This window comes from Desmodus rotundus, chromosome 6, assembly GCF_022682495.2.
Source record: "Desmodus rotundus isolate HL8 chromosome 6, HLdesRot8A.1, whole genome shotgun sequence".
NCBI lineage: Eukaryota > Metazoa > Chordata > Mammalia > Chiroptera > Phyllostomidae > Desmodus > Desmodus rotundus.
In genome coordinates this window covers 3,583,269-3,589,268 of record NC_071392.1, presented here as the reverse complement: position 1 = coordinate 3,589,268, position 6,000 = coordinate 3,583,269, and positions in this window count along the sequence as shown.

The following is a 6,000-nucleotide window of genomic DNA, read 5'->3' as shown; positions in this document are numbered from 1 at the left end:
CAACCCATACAGGGTCAGTGGATTTCCATAATATTTTATCTGCATGGGGTGCAGGACTGTCAATGGCCGCTAGGGTAAATTTTGGGTATATCCTAGACCTGTCTTATTAAACTTTGGATTAATAGAAATGGGTTGAGTGATGCCTTGATGGTTTTTCCCTAGCCCTTGGCTGGGTAAGAATCCTTGGTTTAGCATTTGAGTTATAGCAACGTTACTGGGGCTATACAAGACTACTTTCATTTGGGCGAGAATGTCTCTCCCCCATAGATTAACGGGCAAGTTAGGTAGTACATACGGGGTCACGAAGCCCTGGTTTCCTTCATTGTCTTCCCATTTAAGGGTTTTAGAGCTTTGTTGTGGATTGGTAGACTGTCCTATGCCACGCAAATGTGTGGCAGCTATGGTTAGGGGCCAATTTCGAGGCCATTGAGACTCAGAAATAACAGTGGCATCGGCTCCTGTGTCAATAATACCTGAAAAAGCTTTACCATTAATTCTGAGTTCGAGTAAGGGACGGCCCTCGGTGACCTGTTGTACCCAATATGTATCTGAAGAGCCAGGGGGGCTTGACCCTCGAAAAGGTTTTTGAAAATTGGAGTTAAGATGTTGAAGGGGGAGGATGATTATTTGGGCTAACCTAGTTTCTTTGGGGATGGTAATTAAATCTAAAGTGGTGGAAAGGATAATTTGGATTTGTCCTTCGAAATCATTATCCAGAATGCCAGGGAGGACTTGTATCCCTTGTAGGGTGGAACTGACTCGGCCGAAGATAAGCCCGAAAGTGTTAGGCGGTAGGGGCCCGAAAACGCCGGTGGGGACTATTAGGGGACTGTTGTCTGAAGTTAGTACTGTGTCGGTGGCGGCACAGAGGTCCAGTCCTGCGCTGCCTGCTGTGGCCCTCCACAGGTCTGTGATGTGGCGGCGTGATTGATTACTGGGAGGGCAGGGATCCGTGGGTGGAGTGATTGGGGGGTGAACTGTGTAGCCCCGGAGTTCACACCCGGAATGGGGCCCTGGGGCTGGGCCCTGTTGGAGTTTCCCTGCTTCGGGGGAATGGGCTGTCCATAGATGTCTGTCTTAGATCTGCATTCTGAGGACCAGTGAAAACCCTTCTTACAGCGAGGGCATTTTGTGGCAGGGGCTCCTGGACTATTAGTACTAGGTCCTGTTGGGTTTTGGATCCGAATTTGAGTCTGATTTTGGCTCTTCTGGGGGCAGGCTCGGGAAAAATGTCCAGGTTGGTTACAGTTGTAGCAAAGGCGATTAGGGGGGGCGCGCCGGCTGTGGGGGCATAAAATTTTGTAAGGCGGCACCAATGGCAAGTCCGAAAGCATGGGCAGAGCCGATGCCGGAGCAGAGGCGAACATAGTCACAGAGCTCTCCTTGGCGATAGGGGCGGATGGCATTTTGGCAAGCGGGGTTGGCATTTTCATAAGCTAGGTGTTTAACGAAAGTGTTTTCACTTTCACCCGCGCCAAAGAGCCTCTCAGCTAATTCTTGTAAACGACTTATGAAATCACTGTATGGCTCATCTGGGCCCTGTCTTATTTTTGCAAGAGAAGTGGTTGCGGTGCCCTTTTGTGGAAGGCGCCTCCATGCTTTAAGACCCGCGGACTGGATCTGGGTTAGAAGTCCGGGGGGAAATTGAGCTTGTTTCTCATTGCTTTGGTAGGGGGCGGAACCAAGAAATTTAAGTATGGTCCAATTTTTAGAGGAGGATTTTCTCATATTACGCTGAACAAACTGTTTAGCGGTGTCTTCATATTCGCTTTTCCAAAGAATAAAGTCACCTCCACTTAGCGCTGCCTTCGCTAGAAAGAACCAATCATTGGGTGTGAGCCAGCGCTCACTAAGATTTTCAATTAGGGCGAGGGAAAAGGGGGCTGTGGGCCCGTAGTGTGTTACAGCAGATTTGACCTTTTCTAATGTTTTAAGACTAAGTTTCTTATATGTGTGGAAATAAGTTTGGGGGGCCACAGTGTCTCTTGTACTGGGCTCTGCTTCGTCTATATCAGAAGGGGAGCTGTCAGAGTCCTCGGGGTTGTCACTGTCAGGAAGGGGGGTAGCTGCAGCCGCAGCTGAACTATTTACGTTCTCGGTCCTATCTGGGCGAGTCTGGGATCTAGTAACAGGGAATGCTAAAGTCTCGTGGGGAGGGGGACTGATCGTAAAAGCGGAGAATTCTTTGGCAATGGTTTTAATATCTCGGATGAAAGTGAGGGTCTCTTGAAGGAAAGGCTTTGGAAGCGGAGTGAATGCGGCGGTGGCCGCCAGGGGCAAGGTAATGGGTGCCTTGCACGCCGCGGGTGAAATGGCCGCGGCAGGTGCGTGAGAGGTACTAGAAGGAGGCGGTTTGAATGGCGGAAGGACTGCCGCCACGAGTGGTGGCCAGCCAGGATTATTGTAGCGAGTGGCCTCGTCCTCTAATTCTGCCTGTTCAGAGGGATCTAACTGGTCGCCGGAGTCCTGAGAAACGGGGGGTGGAGCAGAGGAATAGAACTCCTGAAGGGGAGGGTGCAGAGAAGGGGCCGGAGGGTTTGTATCTATTTGGATGGAGACAGAAGGGCAATTTGAAGGCGCTCGTGAGGGGGGTCGCGAAAGAGTGTCAGCATGAGCGTCGGGGAGGCCGTGAACTGAGGGGGCTTTTGAAGGGGCCGGGGAGTGACTACGGAGAATTTCTTGCCCTTCTTTGCAAAGGCGCTGTATGTCAGGGGAATTATTGTGGTTTTTAAGGATGTCTGTTATGAGGTTATAATAGTTAAAGGCAGTTATAGGGACAGTCTCGGGGCCAAAAACCTTATAATAGTCATTTAGACAGTCGCCTACACGGTGCCAGACGCGGGAGTCAATGCTACCCTCCTGAGGAAACCATGGGCAGATTTTAAAAACGAAAGTGAAAAAGGAATTCAAATCTTTTTTACGAACCCTTATCTTGCGCACCTTGAGAGATTCTTCTAATTGAGCAACGAACAAATCATGTTGTGAGCATGCCTGTCCCATGGTTGGGTCTTACCTTTGAAATGCCGCTGTCGGGGAACGGGGGTCGTCAGGGAATGCCGGCGCGCGGTCGGGTAGTCGCGGTGAGCCAGGCGAAACGCTGGCGGCGAGCCGGGCGAAACGCTGCGATCGAAGGGGACAGCGGTCCGCACAGGCGATCAGTCGAGCCCGACGTTGGGCGCCAGTTGCCTCGGCCTGCGAGGCAGTCAACGGGGTCCGCCTATATACCTGCAACGGATGAAAAGGGATGGGACAGGAGGCGCGAAAGAACGGCAGCAAGACAAAGGATTCTGATCAAGCTGCAAATTTATTTCAAAACGGAGGGAGTTATATAGAGGAGGGCAGTAGAGGAAGTGCAGTGGATAGGTGGCTTCAAAGCGTGCTCTAGCCTGCGATTGGCCGGGGGGTGCATGGCGGGCGCGTGATCAAGGCACTGATTGGTGTGCCACCTGCATGTTCAGGGGGGAGGGATTCCATGGCTCCTGACCGCAGCATCCTGTTATTCCGGTGCAACCTTCAAGTCTGATTGTATCAGCCTGTTTCAGGCTTATCCCAGCCCCCAACACACAACGTCTCATTTCCCACGCCCTGCGATGACTGTGCATGTGGCCCAGACAGACTGCATGAGACCGCCCCTCTGCATCCACCCTGCCCCCAGCCCAGCAAACGTCTTTCCTGCTGTGGCGCTGGCACCAACTTCCCAATGACTGTGAGTTCACTGAGAGGCACTCAGAAATGAGTCTTAGGAGCTCAGACCCCGTAGGGGCTGCATCCCCTAAGATGGAAAAGACATCAGGCAGCTAGCTCTGAGGTGCAGCCTAGGACCTGGTGGCAAACCCTTGTTCGGTACAGATGGCAGGATGCCCAGGTTCTCTCCGTGAGACTTGAAGGGGTCACAAAGGAACTGTCTTCATCGTTTCCCCACCGCCAGGAGCCGAACTCTCTACTTGCAGCTCCCGGATTCTGCCTTGCGACGGCGCCCGCGTGTGGTACACGCTGTGACATTCTCCTCGGGGCGCCCTGGGGCGCAGTGCCCGGCTCAGTGAGGTGAGTGTGCGTAACTGAGCTGAGCTAGGAGGGGTTTCCGGGCTGGTGCTTCCTGCGGTGGGCACGCACAGCACAGTGGCGCGCGACGACAGCAGAGCAGGGACCCCTGGTGGCCGCCTGCGGTTTCAGGGGAAGGAGGCCCATTCCAAGGAAGGAAGAAGGCGAGAGTTGTGATGGAGTGTGTGATGCTGGAGTCACAGCACAGCTGGGTGCTGTGTCTGGGAAAGCGGCTACAAAGCTAGACGTATCCCTGGCGATGGTGAACCCCACGGGGGAGGGCGGGGGGACAGACAGCTTTCCCAGGATGGCTGGCCAACCAGTTGTCTGGTCAGGGAGGTGCCTTTCCTCCCAGGAAGCTCCCCAGCTCTTACCTTCTGGGCCACCACGTCGGGCTCCTAACCCGCTTTATAGCTTGGTTTCCATTGTGAATCACTCTTGTCTCCCCACTTTGGGGTGAGCTCCACGAGGGAAGCACATCCTCCCAGTGAGAAGACACTGGTGACTGATAGGTTCCTATCACACCACATGGGCAGACTCGTCCCAACAGAGGCCACACAACACGGTTGCCTGGTGCAGACTGACCTTCTTGGCGGTGGGACCCAGAGGCCCCCTCAGGGCTAACCAGCTTGCCTGCACTCGAGACGGGGCGAGTAGAAGTCAGATTGCCAAGGCTTTTAGCGTTCAGCCTTGGCAAACGAAAGTCCCACCATGAAGCCAAAGGATGTTTCTGACATTTTGGTCAAGACCCAGGATGTTGGAAAAGGGCTTGTGGCAAGTTCAAGTGCTGCAGGCGCCCAGAACCTCGCCCTTGGCATTCTGACCAGCCTCCCCGAGGTCCTCATCCCCAGGGATGGGGCTCCCGGAGGCTTCTCTTCCCGTTGGTCATGAATCTCTCACGACAAAACCAATGTACGTGTAATGCAGGGAGGAGTGCTGACCCAATGTCAAAGGAGGGTTAATAAACCCACCCACTCTCGGGCATCCCGATGAGCAGATTCCCCTTTTCCTTCTTGAGTACGAAAGAAAGGAAATCGCCCCAAAGCAGGGGGCTCACCACAGACCCCTAGGATATTCTACTCAGCCGCTGGAGCCTCCTTGCCCCAGAGCCACTGTGGCACCCGTCCTCTGGGTGAAGGCCGCAGAGGAGCCTGTTCCAGATCCCCTGTAACCTCCCGTGCAGTGGAAGCCCTCCTGAATTCTCATCGCGCCAGCATCCTTGCGCTAGTAGCCTTGCCCCCCATGAAACCTCTCTGTAGCTGCTCCTCACAGCCCTCCTCCCGGTGCAAGAGCCCCCGCCGTCCCACCACGCCTCTCCCTCACGAGACCCAGGAAGCCCCTCATGACAGCTTGGCACTGACCCCTCACCTCTTGGCGCCTTGTGACGATTTGTAGGAGACTCCTCTAGATAAAGCTGATCTCCTGTGGTTTATACGTGGTTCTCATTTCAAAGATAGAAACGGTAAGTGCTGTGCAGGAGATGCAATTGTAAGCCCTTGGGATGTTGTGGAGGCGTCATTTTTGCTGCTGGCTGCTTCGGCCCACCAGGCCGAGTTGTGGGCCCCCACTGGGGTGTGGGTGCAGCCAAGGGCAAAACCGCCGGTGTTCACACTGAAGGCGCTAGGCCTCGGCAGTGACTTTGGAATGTCGTGGAAACAATGTGGCTTCTGTACTTCCATCGGAAATAAAATGGAAAAATGGCCCTATGTTCAGGAATTATTGCATGCTCTGCTTTTACTTGCTGCCTTTGCATCATTAATATCCCGGGGCATTCTCAACTCGACTCTCTGGAAGCGGAAGGAAATCACTTTGCGGACGCTTCCCGCAGGGAATGCTGCCCGTAAATGATCGGCAGCTGGCAAACCTCCATCACGGCCCAAGGGGGTCATTCCCCAGTCAGCGATTTAGAAAAACTGGCCAGAGAAGCCCAACAATCAGCTCTGGAGAAAGAACACAAGA